At 38.6% G+C, this 16,377-nt stretch overlaps 1 protein-coding gene across 2 annotated transcripts in view; it reads right to left on the reverse strand.

The window, feature by feature from the left end:
- The window catches only part of tub (TUB bipartite transcription factor), a 124,408-nt gene that overhangs the window by 55,671 nt on the left and 52,360 nt on the right, over positions 1 to 16,377 (reverse strand). The gene's annotated exons all lie outside the window — the stretch shown is intronic.

The following is a 16,377-nucleotide window of genomic DNA, read 5'->3' on the forward strand; positions in this document are numbered from 1 at the left end:
CTCATCTTTCCTCTGGACTCCCTCATCTTAGTGTCACACTTAGTCATGTTGATTTAGCGCACACTCTTCCTTGACCAATAAAATGCTACTGGTGCTTTGTGTGTGTGTGTTGATTTTGCTGTTTATTTAAACCAGAATCAACAAGGAAACAAGTAAAAATGGAGCAGATTATTTGAGGAAATAGTATGATTTATGAAATGTAAAGTCATAAATCACAATTTGTTTAGATTAAATTGTATGCAATTTAAAGCAGGGCAGAAAACCCACTGAAAATAAGTACATACGTATAAATAAGTACAAACAGAAAATGTGCGCTGCACTAATAAAATTAGTGCAGTTAAAAAGAATTTGCGTTAACACGTTATTAACACGTTCATTTTGACAGCCCCAATTTTTATTGGCTGAAGTGCCAAGCACAGGTTGCCCGAAAATGCCACGCCCCTTACCATTAAGGGCAGAAGTCACATCTGCAATGCAATTATCTAATCAACCAATCACATGGCAGTTGCTTCAATGCATTTAGGGGTGTGGTCCTGGTCAAAACAATCTCCTGAACTCCAAACTGAATGGCAGAATGGGAAAGAAAGGTGATTTAAGCAATTTTGAGTGTGGCATGTTTGATGGTGCAAGACAGGCCGGTCTGAGTATTTCACAATCTGCTCAGTTACTGGGATTTTCACGCACATCATTTCTAGGGTTTACAAAGAATGGTGTGAAAAGGGAAAAACATCCAGTATGCGGCAGTCCTGTGGGCAAAAATCCCTTGTTGATGCTAGAGGTCAGAGGAGAATGGGCCGACTGATTCAGACTGATAGAAGAGCAATGCAACCATGCAGAACCTTGAGGCAGATGGGCTACAACAGCAGAAGACCCCACCGGGTACCACTCATCTCTACTACAAATAGGAAAAAGAGGCTACAATTTGCACAAGCTAACCAAAATTGGACAGTTGAAGACTGGAAAATGTTGCCTGGTCAGATGAGTCTTGATTTCTGTTGAGACATTCAGATTCAGCATTTGGTGTACACAGAATGAGAACATGGATCCATCATGCCTGGTTACCACTGTGCAGTCTGGGGTGGTGGTGTAATGGTGTGGGGGATGTTTTATTTGCCCACTTTAGGCCCCTTAGTGACAATTGGGCATCGTTTAACTGCCACGGCCTACCTGAGCATTGTTTCTGACCATGTCCATCCCTTTATGACCACCATGTACCCATCCTGATGGCTACTTCCAGCAGGATAATGCACCATGTCACAAAGCTTGAATCATTTCAAATTGGTTTCTTGAACATGAGAATGAGTTCACTGTACTAAAATGGCCCCCACAGTCACCAGATCTCAACCCAATAGAGCATCTTTGAGATGTGGTGGAACGGGAGCTTCGTGCCCTGGATGTACATCCCACAAATCTCCATCAACTGCAAGATGCCATCCTATCGATATGGGCCAACATTTCTAAAGAATGCTTTCAGTACCTTGTTGAATCAATGCCACGTAGAATTAAGGCAGTTCTGAAAGTGAAAGGGGGTCAAACACAGTATTAGTATGGTGTTCCTAATAATGCTTTAGGTGAGTGTATTTTAGACACAATATTGTCTGCTTTTGCTTAATTTTGCCAACGAAAATATTACGTATAAAGCCAGAGCATAACTGCTGTGCATCTCTGAGCAACACAAAGTGGTGTTTAATTTCTGAATGAATCCACAGTGTGACTTTCTTTATGAATGGGCTGTTGAATTATTAACCCTGAAAAAAACAAACAGTGTAATATTAGGCCTAAATTAGGTTGCCAAATTAGGCCTGGCTCTATGAAACTTCCTCGCAATATTATGTAGATCACAATGTTAAAATTCAATATCTCAGTGAGAGAGTCAATCTGTGGTATTGGTTTCCATTTCTTTAATGCGATGTACTTCTCATAGAAGGAGCTCTAACCTCACTAAGAAACATCCATTTCCTAAGGCAACTTTGTATTGATATCGCAATATGAGACCATCAACACTGATGGTATACAAATATATCTAATTTCAAACATTTAACTAATAAAAAAAGGAACTTATATCTGTGCAATTATTTTGGGCCACATGACACCATTTTCACTATGAAAGGAATATGAATAATATGAAAGGAAGTCACTGCTATTTTGCTTTCAGACAAAAGAACTAAAGCTAAAGATCAGCAGAGCATTTGGCCTGCTCTCAACTGGAAACTGATATCACGTCACATATTTGGTGGCCAAAGTTGTTCGTCAGACCTGTAAACCGTCTCTGCAGGGGAACCGAGGTCAACATTCTCCCTAGCAGCGGTCAAAAACAGCAAACACAGTGGGATGTTGCTGGATCATACGCACTCCGCTACGCTCCGGCAGAGGGAGAGCAGGTGGAAAAGCAGCATGGCTGGTAAATATTTGATGGTACTGCAAGCCGTATGAAGTCACACTATACCGAGCTCGTCGCCTGGGATCCATTAGATCCATTAGTAAAAACCTATGGCCACAGTGCCTAAAATTATGTAGCCTATCATCAAGCTGAGCTAACAGCATGCGCACACTGCTAACTCGATTGGCCAAGTCCCCTAAGAGAGTCAATATAGTGTGACACTTGCACAAATGCTAAGTAGTTATTGGCTTTTTTGATGCACTGTAGCGCTTTAGTGCTGAGAAGAGCTATGACAGGGGGTCTCTGTGGGGGTCTCTGTGTAGCATGGGGCTAGCAAGCATTGCCAAGGCCGGCGTGCGGGCAGCTGCAGAGCCACAGTATGAAGAGCTTTGTTAATAATGCAGAGACTGCATTAGCCATGCAGGTCACGAGGTGCCAACGGTCGCTGATGAATGAACATAAATCTACACCGCTTTGTGTGTGGGTGAGTATGTGCATGTAAGATCTTTCTTTATTATTCTGATCAAATGACACTGTCACTGACAAGTGAGTATGTCTGTAGTAAAAGCCTTTTTATGCTATTTTGACTGTCAAACGGCAAGTTAATTATAACAAAAATGTCACATTTCACATAGTCTGGCCTCACAGCATTGGCTACCAAATACATTCAGGGTTCTTACTCAAGATTTTGCTCTCTTTTTTACATTCAAAATTTAAAATAAAGTATATTGAGTTTTGATTATATAATATAGTATGGTAATGGTAATGTCATGTGGTTCTGTGGTCTTCTTGGATCTGCAGACCAATGTTTTGAAATAAAATGGTAACTGTGCAGAATATGAATGTGAATGTGACAGAATATATAGGGAGGTGAAGAGTCTTTATCACTCATCTAGATGCTAGTGAAGTGATTTTGCAGGCAGCAAATCTGACGGCACATCCTGACATCCCCTTTGATTACATTATATATTCCTGCTTCTGCACACTATCTTAAACCAATACTAAGGATTTCATTTTTAATTACATTTTTAATTTAATTTTAATTAAATCACAAGAAATCAATACAAAGTAAAACTAAACCTCCATGATACTCTTCAAGGCTTTCTAGCCCCTTGTTTTATGGCAATGGCTTAGAGATTTAAGCTGAAACTGGATCACAGAAGCACAAGCCATTTCAAGCCCATCAGTTCAAATCTAAAACAATCTGATGACCTCTTCATTAAAAAACAGTCAGACGGCAGGGGTTCTCAATGAGAATACAGACCTGTTGTCATCGGGGCCATAATTGTGAGGATAAATATTTACTGACATCTAATTGAGATTGCATTAGCAGTGGCTGGAAATCCCAAATGGGCAGCTGGGCAGTTTGTTGAGGAGGGTCTATGGAAACAGAGGAGTCTTTATTCCAAACGGAGGAGTAAATCTTTATGTGGTGAAGAGTGGCGAGATGTGGAATGGCAAAGAGGAAGTACGAGAAATGTTGGCTGATGGTCTGCATCGATTTCCCCAGATGGAAATAACAGCTCATGCCTGAACAGACTCATCTATAGGGTGACATTTAGATCTCATTCACAGATTACTCATGATAAAAGAGACAGACACAAGAGGTGTAAGCAATAAAAAATACAAAACCCATAAAAAGGACAGAAAGAACTTCAGTATTTCCAATTATCTCACACTCTAATCTAGACGACAGGTTCATGTTCATAATGTCAGTTATTTAGCATAGTTGCGTTAGCTTCGGCTGATAACTACATAGTCTGGCAACAAAAAGCTTCTTTCTGCATTGACAAATATTCAAAAGTCACTTTTTGTATTTTGCTGAAACAAACATTTTGCAATTAAACATTTTAACAAGTACCTGATATGTTATACCAAGGCTCTTAAACTGTGTGGACTTGTATTTCCCCATCTGCTAACTTTTACATTACAGCTCAGGTTAAGAAAGTTGCAAGAAAACATGTTCATGTATTAGGGCTAATCATACGCCAGTGTTTTTGGCTAGTTTCAGCCCGACACAGTTATAATTTTCACGTCCAGTGCCACGTTGTTTAAATAACAAATGCACTTGCACCAATCTGTTCGCCAATGGGCATGCTGGTCTGAAAACAAGGTGTGTTCAGTCGCATTGCTGGCATGTTGCTATTTAGAGGCAACTGAAAATAATTGCACCATTGACCAACAAAAACCTGGTCTTAAGTCAATAGCGCAGTATTTTGCATTATTTAAAGGGTGTGTAAGTAATATGTGCCTATAGGTGAACACAACAACGCATATACACTCTGCTTATAACACACCAAGCCTGCAGTATCCCTCTCAGATACTGAAGCTTTCGCGCCTCGATCGCCGATAAATCATGAAAATAGCCCTATTTGGCATGTTTCACTGCATCATCAGAAATAAAAAACACACAATTAACCAATATGCTTACAAAATCTTTTAGTAATATTTTAAAAAAAGGTTGTCGAATCTCAAAAAATTGTCATTGTATTAAAGGGGGGGTGAAACACTCAGTTTCAGTCAGTGTCATGTCAATCTTGAGTACCTATAGAGTAGCATTTCATCCTGCATATCTCCGAAAAGTCTTTATTTTTTTAATAATTATATAAGAAAGATGCGCTGTTCCGAGTCTTTCCGAAAAAAGCCGAGCGGGTGGGGGCGTGTCGTGTGAGCGGAGCTAAATAATGACGTGTGCAGCAGCGCGCTGTGTGTTGAGTCGAGCTGCGTCATCCCTAACAGCGGGAAAAAAACTTTATTCAAAATAAAAATATGGCTTTTAATCAGATACAGCCATACATCTATGATCCGGAATCAGACCCAGAGGCTGCAGTTGAACAGGAGCAGCAGCAAAAACGACTAGAGCAGGACGTCTGTATGTGGTAAGTTACAAGTTATAACGTTACACTAACTATATAATATGCTTAGCGGCTTGTGTTATTTACATATTTATACTTGAATTATATCGTCGTATTTTTGTCTTTGAAGGTGTACATGTGGGAAGTGCAGTTGTGCACGTGTTTGTGTGTTTACGCGTGGTTTGTGTAGACGTTAGTAAGCGGACTAAAAAAAACACATACATTTGAAGCAGTCTCACTCACCCTTCTAACGTTGGGACTGCTCCATCCTTCAGCATTAGGCGATTGGGAAAATTCGGCGTCGAGCTGGGCCTTGTTTATGAAACAGTCGGCACCGAAATGCAGCGAACAGATATAAACATTCGCGCAACTCAGTTGCTGATCCGGAAAAGCAAATTACATCCACTGTTGCCTCAACGCGGGGTTTTTGGCGAATCTGTGCAGGACTGTCTTGGTCTGGCAACCAAAAACCCACTTTTTTGGTGACATTGTTATGTGCTATGTGTAATTGTCACCTGTCCAGCATCCTACAAGCCAGCGTTTCGTAGGCTGTTGCTTTCGCTCTCTCCCTCTCTCTCTCTCCCTCTCTCTCTCTCACGCGCTTCCGGTAGAATTGTCCGTAAGGCCCATACAAGGAAATTCCGCCCCCACTAACGTCAATGGGGACGCATGATCTCAAAAAACTTGCCGAAACTTATGACTAACCGGAAGTAGTATTTTTGACAAAGAAATACTCCCATCAAACGTCCACCTTAACTTTTGAAACTTTGTCTATGTTTAGTATGGGATTCCAAGTCTTTAACAGTGTAAAAAGATCAGTATGCATGAAACAGCATTTCACCCCCCCTTTAACTTAAAATTTTAATTTCAATAAACTCAAAGTGTTAAGGCAACCAGGTAACTTTTTCTAAATATTTTTTTACAGTGTACCGTCATGTCATAACAAACAGAAACTCAAAGCATTACATGGCAACCCATCAAAATAAATGTTCGGTTTAACTTGAGAAATATATATCACTGTTGTACAGTAGAGTTTAGAGACGTTTTAGTGTAATAATAATACTAACACGAATGTTATAATTATAAACTATAATTTTAACAGTATAAAAGCTCAGTTGTGCAGCTTTGTTTGACATTTTTCTTTAGTTAAGTATAAATCCAAATTATATTAAAATAGGATGTAATGCTGTTTTTGCCTTATTTGGAAGGGTCATGAATATTAATGTTGAGCTCTGCTCTGATTGGCTTATTTCAGCAGCTCACAGATCCCAGCTGTTCAGTAAAGCGTCTCGTGAGTCCTGACCGTCCTGACAGACCGACTGAATGAAACCAAGCAAAACATCTCAAATGGAGACTGATAAAATGCAGCTTACTTGTTTATTTGGTGTTTTCAGATAATCTGCGTGCAAAAGAGAGCTTGTGTGCATATGGTTGCTACATTGTACATGTTTAGGTAAAACACCAGCATACGTGTTCTTTTAACAGAAAAGCTCTGAATGGGGAAATTTAATTACTGAAATCTGGCAACCGCAAGCACGAACACTCTTACTTCCCTCAGACAAAACCACAACCAGTGATGACAAACCAGTGATGATCATTTTCGTAAACGATATTGCATGTTTTACGTTAGTCACAATGTAGACTACGCAGTGACTGTGATGTACTCTGAAATACAAGCATGCAAAAACATCTTACTTAAGTTTTTAAAAAATATAAATATATATATTTTTACAAAATGAATAGCCTTGACAAATGACTGAAAGGGCGATTCTGAAATCCATTGCCACTTCAATATACCTGTATATATTTATATCCTAAATAACTTCATAATCAAAACTTGAATCAATATTTACCTTATTATTTAAATATTTATTTATTTATCAATATTTATTTATTTTTGAGGTATCACACACCCCTAACAAGTCAGGAGGGCAGTAACAGGGTTTGCTCACTTAGCTTCCAGATATGAAATATGGATTTGTCTTTCATTTAATTTATTATATTTTATTCCTTTTATATTTCCTTTTACTGAAACACTAAAAAGTCAAGATGAATATTGCCTGTACTATTGTGTGTCCCTGTTGAGACTGGTTGGTGTACAATGGGCACCCTAAGAGATGGTTGGACTTGTTGTTCTGGGCATGGTGGCGCCTGCTCCAGATCTAGAAGGTCACTACGGGCCTAATTCCAGGGTGAAAGCATCAACAAGTGACACTTCTATGGAAACGTGCATCAGATTAACTGACATGAGCGGATATTTACCATGACTGTGCATATTCTCTATTCTCTGAGCCAATCAGAACCTTCCACATTGCAGTAATGATGTGGATAAGACCTTGAAAACGGTATAACTGTTGGGACATTTGTATGTACGATAGGGCGAGGCAACGAGATGGTGAAAGAGGGAGCGCGGCCTACGAACTCCTTGTGAGACTTGAAGCTGGCTTCTGCTTTTGAAACTGCAAACTATTCTTAAGTAAATTTTTCTTTTAATTAATTGCAATCCTGACTCTTTGTCTTCATTTCTTCACTACTGGTCTTGGGTCATAAGCTGTTAACCCCTAACATGACTATCGTTTTAACTTACATGGTGGAAAAGTATGGAGCCAGAATGGTGACTTTAAAATTTGGCATCACAAATTAAAATTGTCATTGAAAACAAAAGCAGAACTGAAAAAGGAAACATTGGCATTGAAACATTTGCATTGAAAACAGTTGTATTGGCATTGAAACAAGTATTGGCACTGAAAAAATAAAATTATTAAAATATTACAATCGTATTCTTTTATTGAATTGGGATTTATTTGTATTTTTCAATGACAATCTTCAGATTTTTTCTTCATGTCACTCTTTTTCAGTGACAGTTTTTTTTTTACAATGTCAGTTTTTTTTCAATGTCACTGATTTTCAGTTTCAACTTTCTGTCACTGTTTTGGCGTGGAGAGGGGCGGGGTCTGAGGGGAGGGGTAAGTAGAGCGTAGTTTGCATATCATTGCATATAGGTATACTGAACCCGTCACCAGCTTTGAAGCCGCATGACAGATGTCCAGTTTACCGGGAACTTCCAAGCCGCAAGTCTGTTTTTTTTATCTGCCATTTACATGTTTATTCACGTGCAACCTGGCCGGTTTGCTTAACTTTTAACGGCCGTTATGCTGTTTTGTTTTTTCCGACGTCGACTGGAACATGTAAATTACTAACGCCGTGTTGGCTAACTTAACTGTGGTTAATGCAGGGTCAAATATAAACACCGGTCACCATATGCACAGAATAAGGCTAAGTCCGGTTTGGCAAAAAATAATTAACGTTAGGTGTCTGTCGAGTACATCACAACAGTGGCTAACAGTAACATAGCCTGTGACGTTAACACTGACATGATAATCAGCAGGGCGCCGGCTGTGTAACACTACTGACATCCCCAACCACACACACACACACAGGAGAGCCGCTAGTTCGGCTTAAACGCAGCGTTACACAGTAACTCCTAGGGCCGCGAATGTGCTTCTATCTGTATTTAATGGTGCTCATGTGACGGCACTGGATTCTGCTGTGCTGGTGTGATACTGCTGAACGTTTTGCGTTAGCACGTTTATGAGGTCTTGTGCAGCAGCACAACTAAATTAAATACAGATAAAAGCACACTCGCGGCCCTAGGAGTAACGTCTGTCTCCGGTGTGTGTGTGTGTGGTTGGGGATGTCAGTAGTGTAACTTACACAGCCGCATTAACCACAGTTAAGTTAGCCAACACGGCTAATGTTAGTAGGCTAATTTACATGTTCCAGTCGACGTCGGAAAAAACAAAACAGCATAACGGCCGTTAAAAGTTAACCAAGCCGGCCAGGTTGCACGATAAAACATATAAATGGCAGATAAAAAATATAAAAAAAGACTTACACTTGCGGCTTGGAAGTTCCCGGTAAACTGGAGATTAGTCATGCAGCTTCAGAGCTGGTGACGGCTTCAGTATACCTATATGCAAATGATATGCAAACTACGCTCTACTTACCCCTCCCCTCAGACCCCGCCCCTCTCCACGCCAAAACAGTGACAGAAAGTTGAAACTGAAAATCAGTGACATTGAAAAAAAACTGACATTGTAAAAAAAAAACTGTCACTGAAAAAGAGTGACATGAAGAAAAAATCTGAAGATTGTCATTGAAAAATACAAATAAATCCCAATTCAATAAAAGAATACGATTGTAATATTTTAATAATTTTATTTTTTCAGTGCCAATACTTGTTTCAATGCCAATACAACTGTTTTCAATGCAAATGTTTCAATGCCAATGTTTCCTTTTTCAGTTCTGCTTTTGTTTTCAATGACAATTTTAATTTGTGATGCCAAATTTTAAAGTCACCATTCTGGCTCCATAGAAAAGGTGATGTTTGCTAGAAGGATCGAGTGAACGATCTGTAAGCAATTTATCTGCGGTTGTATTTTGTAATACAAAATAATATTAACCTCTGTCATTAGACACACTTTTTATTTTGTATGGTACTTTGTGTTTGCTATTGTTACTGTACTAGCATCTTGCAATATCTAGACAATGCTGTCTCCCTAAGAAACTTTCAATTTAATCAGAAATTGTTTAAACAGTCAATAAGTAGATAAAATCGCTACTTACTGCTTGCAGGAATACAGTAGTACTTGTCACTTTCTTCAGTTTAAAGACACTGAGCGAAGCTTGCTTGAAATGGGCTGAACTAATGAACGATCTTTAATTGTGGATACCACAAAATGTAATTGTTTTAGTATTTGATTATAATAAACATCAACCATGACTGTTGACATATTCTATCTGTGGGAAGGGTATAAAAGTCCTCACGTCTCCTGCACAGCCTGAACATGACATATGTGTCCACGATCTGCCGTTTTTGCTATCCTCGCGTGAAGCTTGTTTACCTTCAGCCCCGATGATTCGCTCCATCAGTTCCACCTGACAATGAACATGTTTGGACAGATGTAAATGTTGGGGGCATCACAGTTTGTTACGGTCAACAGGCGTTATGTTCGGAATCACTTATTTTTCCGTGGTGTTTTTCATGCACAAGATTTACATATGAAGGAGGAGGCAATGGTTTTTGAGACTCACAGTTTGTGATATCCATGTACTGAACTCTTATTATTTCACTATGGCAAGGTTAATTACATTTTTCATTCTAGGGCACCTATAAAAATAAAATTATTCCTCTCTGGAAGCTTTTAGTTTTTCCACTCACAAATGCTATCATGGTGAAAGCAGAACTGGCTTTTAAAGGGAATGGGAGATAAGACTCTGATAGCTTTATTGTACATTATGCCCAAAACACACCCATGATGACTCATTACGAGAATAGGCACAACCCCTTTGACCATACATCTGGCACGCCAACTGATTTTTCAGTTTTTAAACTAGCAAAAGTGGATTCGGACACGCCTTAAGTCACCTGCACCATGTGCTCAGATCGTTAAAACAGTGCCCTAAGAGTCCCAGGTAAAGTAACATGTGTTTGTCACAAGTTCAAGTTAAAGCTCAAATTCTTTTTTGTCAACAATTTTCTATATGCTACAGTATTACAAAACCTTCTTCGGGGCACTTCATTTCCTTTAAAAATACATTATTAGGAATTGAATCATTAAATTATACCTATTCAAAAGAAAATACATGAGGGTTTTTCTTGTATCGAAATAATTTTATCTTCAATACCATTCAAATTAATCAGCTGCCATTGAAATGAACGAGAATGCCAACAAATACTTCATAGATGATTTACTAACCAAAATATTTTTTATTTCCTAACAGAAAGATAAATGTTCTCTTTTATAAGGCTTCACAGCTCTGTCATTACTTTATTTACAAGACACAGTCAGCTATTTAGAAAGATATTTAAAAAAGAAAAATCAATTTAACATCAAAGTCTGCTTTCTGAGCTTGCCTGAACTGCATGCTACAAGTTTACAAAAGCTCTGGTGAAATTTGTATATACATTTTTTTTTTTTAATAACTGCTAATGCATTTATGTGTGATGTGCGAAGTACTATGGCTGGTGACAATTCAACAAAAGGTCTACATTAGCTCTCTTAATGAGGCCAAGTCTTTATCCCAAATCACACGCTCCCTCATTCATTTAGTGGAGCAGAGCTTCAGGTTAATTTGCCCAGATTAGAAACGTGCTTCAGCTCTGGAGATTGCTATGAAATGGCTAATAAGACAGAGATGTTCCTTAGGGAAGGGAGTATGAACAGTCTATTCACTTTTGCACTGAAAAAAAATCATGTCAATTCTGTCATCATCCACTGACCGTCATGTGGTACCAAATTCGCATGACCAATAAATGTGGCTCTCATATCTAGTTTGGTTTTCTGCAAAGTACTAAGTCGTTTGGTATGTGTCTGGAAAAAATGTATGTTTTTGAAAGAAGTCTCATACTCATCAAGATGGCATTTGATTAAAAATACAGTAAAACAGTAATACTGTGAAATACAGAATTATTACATTTAAATAAACTACTTCCTATTTTAAAAATCTGAATTATTTCTGAAGGATGATATGATAATGAAGACTGGCGTAATGGCTGCAGACAATTCAGCTTTGCCATCACAATCTAACAGACATCTAACATCTTCTTCTGATCTCTGATCTCTCTGTAGCCACAGTGCACAACTGCCTAGAGGGACGATGCTTTGAATGTTGGGAAGGATCATGGGTGCCATTTGTTCTAAGCTGATTTTCAGAGAAGGTCATGGTGATTTCAGGTGATGTACTGGCTGAAGACCCAATCAAATAGATGCCAAGCTAAAGCAGTGCTGGAACCTCCCAGGCAAGTAATGCACATTCATAAATATAAAGATTTCACAGACAAGGGGAAGAGACACACAAGGATAGCTGGAACCTCAGGGTTAATGACTGTGCACAAACACTCGCCCTAGTTCTGCAACAGAACTTATGTAACATGTATGATTGAGTGTTTGCACTTCAAGGCAAGTATGATGCCATGAACTCTTTTGGCCGGACGACATCAATTGGTCCGAACTGCTCTGTTTCAAGCATAGTTCCTCCACAACAGATCAAGTCCAGACCGAATTTCCCGAACTCAAATGTTGTGGGCGGGGCTAAATTCAGCTGGCATCCAGACTAGCATTTTGATGAACAAATACATTATACATTAAATACATTTATACATTAAAAACTAACCTGATCCCAATTTTAAAAAATTCAGATTACAAAATCTGGATTATGCTCAAAATGGGGTTGCTTTTTTACAATGTATGCTGCTAGTTATGTAAAGAACTATAGGTAGAAGAGTCAATGTTGGGTCACTTTAAGCCTTTTATTTTAAAAAAATAAAACAAACATTCCCTTCCATTTTCAATTTCCTTTAAACAATCACACCCCAACACTAAAGGGACATGGTGATGGGTTCTCTCGCAAAAATTTTGCGTAATCTCTAAAAGAAACTTTGCGTAACAATGTAGTAATCTCAGACAATTTAATCCAATCTTTGTTTGAAGAACCAAATAAACCAGAGATCAGCTATCAAAATTAGAAGATCTGGGATCTGTCAAATCTTCTCAGATATATTAAGCGAGGTACGAAGAATGGACCCCTGAGCTGGAGGATGACATCACTGTTGCAGAGCTGCTTTATAGCCAAAATTAACCCTGTTCATCATTGACTCATTATTTTCCTGTTGATCACTGTAAAGCTGCTTTTAAACAAACTGTTTATGTTTACTTGATATGGGTTGCAATTGTTAAAGGGAAAACTGAACACTCAGTTTCAGTCAATCTCATGTCAATCTTGAGTACCTATAGAGTAGTATTGCATCCTTCATATCTCCGAAAAGTCTTTAGTTTTATCATATTTATAAAAGAAAAATGGGCTGTACCGAGTCTTTCCGGGGAAAAAAAACGAGCGCCTGGAGGCGTATCGTGTGGGCGGAGCTAAAGAATGACGAGCGCGCACAAAGTGGTGACGTCCTCAAGCGTGGACAAACCCATGGCTATCGATCTCAGCTAAAAGATATATAATCCAGAATCATTCGGAGGGTGAAATAAATTGAACAGGAGAAACAGCAACAGCAGGACGTCCATCTCTGTGGTATGTGCTGTATTTAGTGGCCTGTCAACATTTGTGTGTGTTTACTCGCAGTTTATGAGGACATGATTCGGTTTATGGACTATTGTATGCTACTAAACCTTAGCAGTAGTTAGACATGTGCCGATTTTCGATAATGCGATTTATCACGATAATGAATATGCACGATATTGTTATCGTGGGCACTTTAAAATATCGTAAATAATAATTTATTAGCAATTTATAATTTTTTTTATAATGCACTCAAGAATACTTTGCCCATCAACCGTATAAATGCTCAACACCGCTGTATTCTGCGTCAAAGGGACACGCGCTCAGATATAAACAAGCCCAATGTGCATTTGCACATGACTGAACCGGTGAAGGAGACGCGCTGCTGAAGTGCCGCTCAGTGACAGCAGAGGGCGCTGATGAACGGCAGAATGAAGCCGGTTACCCCGGAAACCAGCAAACAAACAAAAAAACGCGTGTAGTAAACAGCCATTCGTTTTTGTAATCTCAATGTTGTTCATCACAGCACCAAATACTTAATACTTAAAGACTTTATAGGCTATTTATTTTCAAATTTAAACATTTTTATGTTTTAATCTGGACTACAACCCTAATAATTAGAACTGTTCTAATTATTTGTTATTGTTTGAGATACTTCATTAGTTAACATGTTAATTCATTATTACCAAACTGACAATGAAAAATACTTATAAAGAATGAATCATTCTATGTTAATTTCTTAGTTACTTTTTAATAACATTAAAATCAAAATAACTTTTAATGGACCTAAGATAAAACTAACAATGATCAGTATTTCTTAACTAACATTAACAAAAACATTATACTTTCAGTACCAAATGTAGCTATTGCTCAATCTTAGTTAATGGATTAACTAATGAGACCTTATTTTAATTTGTAAGCCTACCTGTTGTTCTTTATAGCCTCATTCTTTTGCACTTTAATCTGTTTGAAAATTGTACTTTTACAGCTCTGAAAAAAATCAAGAGACCACTTAACATTGATTTCTCAATTTTTGGTGCATTATTGTATTTAAACATTCAGATATTTTTGTTCTTACAAAAATAGTTCTTAACGCTGTTATGCTATGGCAACACTTTTTTTTTTGCAACTTATTTCAATATCGTGATAATATCGTATATCCTGATAAAACTTCATCAATTAATCGCAACATGAAAAATTGATATCGGCACATGCCTAGCAGTAGTAAGCAAAACGGTTTTACACGTCAGACTAGTGTAACGTTATACATAGAACAATAGAGTAACCATTAGCGCATTTGAATGACGAAGCACGCGACCGTGTCGTTTACTGATGTTTACTCATGCGATGGAAGCCAACAGCACAGACATTTGAAGCAGTTTTACTCACCGGCTGCTTCCAAAGCAGCACCGAACCTTTATCGCTGGGACCGCTCCGTCAAAAACACACTTCTTTGGTATGATTTGGTGAAGTCCTGTTACAGCAGTGACCGTGGAAATCCGCAATGTTGTGTTCACGGACGAGTGGATCTGCAGCTGAGCGAGTGTTTATGGGTGTGCGCGCGCGCACCCTTTCGAGAGAAGAGCCCGTACGGCCCATACAAGGACCTTCTGCTCTTATTAACGTCAAGCCGAGCCATACTCAAAAAAACTCTCCGAAATTTGTGAGAAACCGGAAGGAGTATTTTTGACAAAGAAATACTCCATCAAACATCCAACATTAGTTTTTGAAACTTTGTCTATGTTTAGGATGGGAATCCAAGTCTTTAACAGTGTAAAAAGCTCAGTATGCATGAAACAGCATTTCACCCCCCCTTTAAAAAATATATATATTTTGACTTATGATTGCACCAAAATAGGTGAATTAAAATGTGTGTTTGATATTGACAGTTGTTATACCCCTCTCTCTAAACTTTCCTGCAGTGTATCCAGCAACCTCTTCTCTTGCTGCCCCTTTGAAAAAATTCTGCTGTAAAGATTCCCAAGAATGCCACAAACCGTGCTTTTGCAAAGATATCAAAGTTTGCAATCAAAAGTCTGAGATTCTGCTTTCACACTAGCACTTTTTTGTGCGCAACCAGGTTTATGGACTGCTAGAGTTGATAAAAATGTGTGTTCTTTTGTGTGTTTCACTCATTTAACGTTACCTGTTGAGCGTCACTGACATACTGCAAGCAGAGAGCTGTAGATCTCATTTCTGCTCGTCTTCAGCGTTCTTTAGAGCATTTGCAGTGCATTCGCGGCAGATAGACACAAGTGCCATTATGTACTGAAGCTTTGGTAACAAAACCAACATTTGAAAAACAAAAAAAAATAAAAGTGACGGGAGCAAAGCTATGCATTTTGCCGCCTTCACGCTAGCTGTCGTTACTAAGCAACCGGGCAAACAGCTGCAGCTTTGATGACACAAACGGACCCCGGTTCGGAACCAAATAATATAATATGAACAAAGTCCAGCGGGGGCAATACATTTTTTAAATTTATTCTATAAAAACATTTTTTTATCAAAGCTGATACTTACAGTAAAAAAACATAATAGACTCAATTAAGTCTACTTAAGTATGAACGCAATCAAATCAATTCAGAGACATCCTATTTCTAGTAGCTGAAAAAATTAACAAGTCAACTAAAACGGTAATAGTACTTGGCTTTCTTCTCTCATTCCAGTGTCCAGAATGCTCAGATTGTAAATGAAAGTTAATTTCCATTTCATCAAAGGAGCAGTGTAACACACAGCAGCTGTAGCAGTCGTGTAAGACCAGGTGCATTTACCAGAAGGCTCAAGGTGATGCAACACTTTTAAGCAACTCGGCCTCATTGCGGTGCACAATTCCCCAGCTCCACTCCAGCACCAGCCTGAAATATGTGCATGCATCGAAACTGGTGTGAGGTTGAAAATGTCAGCATGGTCAAGCCACTGGTGTAGTAGACCTGGAGAGGTCCCATCTGTCATTCTGATAACTGAGAAATGCAAAAGAGGACTAAACCATAGCCTAGGCTTCTGTCCAAACATGAAGCAAATCTTTTCAAAGTTTGCAAAAAATCGAACAAATGCAACTTATGTGTATTTCCA

This window comes from Pseudorasbora parva, chromosome 1 (genome assembly GCF_024679245.1).
Source record: "Pseudorasbora parva isolate DD20220531a chromosome 1, ASM2467924v1, whole genome shotgun sequence".
NCBI lineage: Eukaryota > Metazoa > Chordata > Actinopteri > Cypriniformes > Gobionidae > Pseudorasbora > Pseudorasbora parva.